Source organism: Anoplolepis gracilipes, chromosome 6 (assembly GCF_047496725.1).
Source record: "Anoplolepis gracilipes chromosome 6, ASM4749672v1, whole genome shotgun sequence".
NCBI classification, from domain to species: Eukaryota; Metazoa; Arthropoda; class Insecta; order Hymenoptera; family Formicidae; genus Anoplolepis; species Anoplolepis gracilipes.
In genome coordinates this window covers 18146-20829 of record NC_132975.1, presented here as the reverse complement: position 1 = coordinate 20829, position 2684 = coordinate 18146, and the positions used below count along the sequence as shown (strand labels likewise).

The following is a 2684-nucleotide window of genomic DNA, read 5'->3' as shown; positions in this document are numbered from 1 at the left end:
TATTTTTCTTAAGTAAATCAGTTAGAGGTTTAGCAATTTTTGAAAAACTTGGAATAAATCGTCGATAATAACCAACTAATCCTAGAAATTGTTTTATGTTTTTAGGATTTTTGGGAGGAGGAAAATCATGGACAGCGGTAACTTTGGTAGGGTCTGGTCGTACGCCGTCGGATCCGATAATATGACCGAGGTAAGCTACTTCTTGTCGCAAAAATTCACATTTGTCGGGTTGTAATTTTAAATTAGCTTCACGTAATCTTTTCATTAATTTATTAAATTTCACTTCGTGTTCTTTTAATGATCGAGCGTATATAACTATATCATCCATGTAGACGAAAAGCTCGTTGCCTTGTAATCCAGATAGTACATTGTCCATTAATCTTTGAAATGTTGCAGGGGCATTTTTTAATCCAAAGGGCATTCTCTTGAATTGATAATGTCCGTAAGGAGTGGAGAATGCGGTTTTGTGGGCGTCATTCGGATCCATTGGTATTTGATGGAATCCTGAAGCGAGGTCAAGAACTGAGAAATATTTAGCGCTTCCCAATTGATCAAGTATATCAGTTATGTTGGGAAGGGGATAAGCGTCTCCAATTGTTTTCTCGTTAAGAGCGCGATAATCGATGACCATTCGCCATCTTTTATTTCCAGAAGAATCGGGTTTCTTAGGGACGATCCATACTGGCGAATTATAAGGTGAGAGAGAATATTCTATCATATCGTCTCTTAGTAATTTAGTTACTTGTTTGTCAATTTCTTCTTTATGCATAGGAGGAAAGCGATATTGCTTGGTGTGGATCGGGGAATCATCCGTAGTATAGATAGAATGATGGGTTACATGAGTGGTTCCCAATTTACCATTAGGCAAATGGAATCTATCTAGATTATTATAAACCAGTGTCTGAAGATTATTCCTTTCTTCCATATTTAAATGTTCCAACCTTAGGAGTTTTAAAGCAAGTTCCGCGCTCTCTGGCGGTGTTTCAAAAATGATCTCGTCTAACTGAGACGGATTATGAGTTGAAGAATGGCTCGTGCTTATCCGATGATGCCCTCGGGAATCAACGACATTGCAGAAGCCTTTATGAGACGTAGAAAAATCATCTTCTTCTTCCTCGGAAGGAGAAGAGGGTTGATAAGAAGAGTCAGGATCAGAGACACAACGAACTGTGGCCTTGGATAACCCTCGGGTTCCGTCGGCACCACAAGAAAAATATAGATTCTCTTGGGTATCAATGGTGTCAAATTCCTGCAGAGTGAATGAAGGTATTTCTATGTTATACTCTTCATCATTAGTATTAAAAAGAGGCAAGTAAGCTTTGCCATGAATATTAGAAACTATCGCGTCTCCAAGGTATATTCCTTTGATGGAAGTTATTGATGGAAGATATCCCGTTTTTATTTCAGGATTCGTGATTTTAACGAAGAAAGGAGTGACTGTTCTTGGTTTAATGTTAACATATTCCACTTCGTCGAATGGAATCGAAGTATTTTCAAATAGTAAGTGTTTTGTTTTAAAATCAACATTTGCATTTCTATCTTTCAAAAACGGATTACCAAGAATACCGTGTTGCGAGAAAAGTATATCGTCGGAAACAATGTGAAATTCAGTTGGTTTCCCTAATACTGATATATAGATTGCACCTAAAGTATTAATAGGTTCGGATGCTATTCCTTGCAATGATTGAATATTTCTTTTATCCGGAAGAATATTAGAATTGACGTATTGTTTCTTAATTAAATTTAAATCGGAACCGGAATCTATCATAAAGGTGCATGTGTCTTTTAAATCAGGAGAAGATAAAGTAACAGTAGGAGCACAAGTGCTTGCTATGAGCCGATGTTTATTTATTTTTGTGTTTCTAGATTTTGGTTTTCGGCATCTACGAATCGCACGACTCGAGAGGGGTTTGGGCGTTCCTGTTGAGCAGCGTCCCGGCGAACGCCTCCTTGTACCGGAGCGCTCTGACCGTTTCCCTGATTGTTAGAAGATTGATTAGAGGGATTCATATCTCCAGTGAATGATTTTCTATAAGCTAATTTCCGGCATTCTGTAATCAAATGTCCAGGAGTTTTGCAGTAACGACATATTTTTTCAGTGGGAAAATTTGGACCAGGTTGTCCAGGAACTAATGGTTTAATAAAAGGAGCGACGTTATTACGCGTGTCGTGTACTCTGGGGGCGAAAATGGGAGAAGCTGTTGGATTACGCGAGGGGTTTTGAAGAATACGAGGATTGTAGGTAAGGTCTGCACGAGGGGCAGGAACAGGTCGTGTGGGAAAAGCAATTTTCCTACGACGATTTTCGGTTTCCAAGGTTTTGCTTAATTGAATAGCTCCAACAATTGCGTCTTCCAGACTGTAATATCCCTCTAGCTTTACACGAATCAATAAATCAGGCGGAAGGCCGTTAATAAAGCTTTCTAGTGCTCTCGTCTGAATGTTATAGCGAAGTTGTTCACTCATATTACCATGAATGGTGGTTTCACCGTCTATAATCGCGGATCTTAATTCTTTAACTCTTTCAATATAGTCAAAAATATTTTCATTTGGTTTCATATAAACGTTGGCAAGTTCCCCGCGATATTGATCGACCGATTTATTTGGACCAAAAACCTTCTTTATACATTTTTTTGTTATAGTTATAAAAATGTAAGATTTATAAAGCGATTTAATTCTAATAT

The 2684-nt window shown here is 38.0% G+C and overlaps 1 long non-coding RNA gene across 1 annotated transcript; it reads left to right on the top strand.

Moving 5' to 3' along the window:
- Positions 1–1214: 1214 nt before the first annotated feature.
- LOC140666931 (uncharacterized) lies at positions 1215–2402 on the top strand. Its single transcript, XR_012046874.1, has 4 exons — positions 1215–1266; positions 1408–1500; positions 1867–2017; positions 2100–2402. It is a non-coding gene; the product is annotated as an uncharacterized lncRNA (long non-coding RNA).
- Positions 2403–2684: the final 282 nt, after the last annotated feature.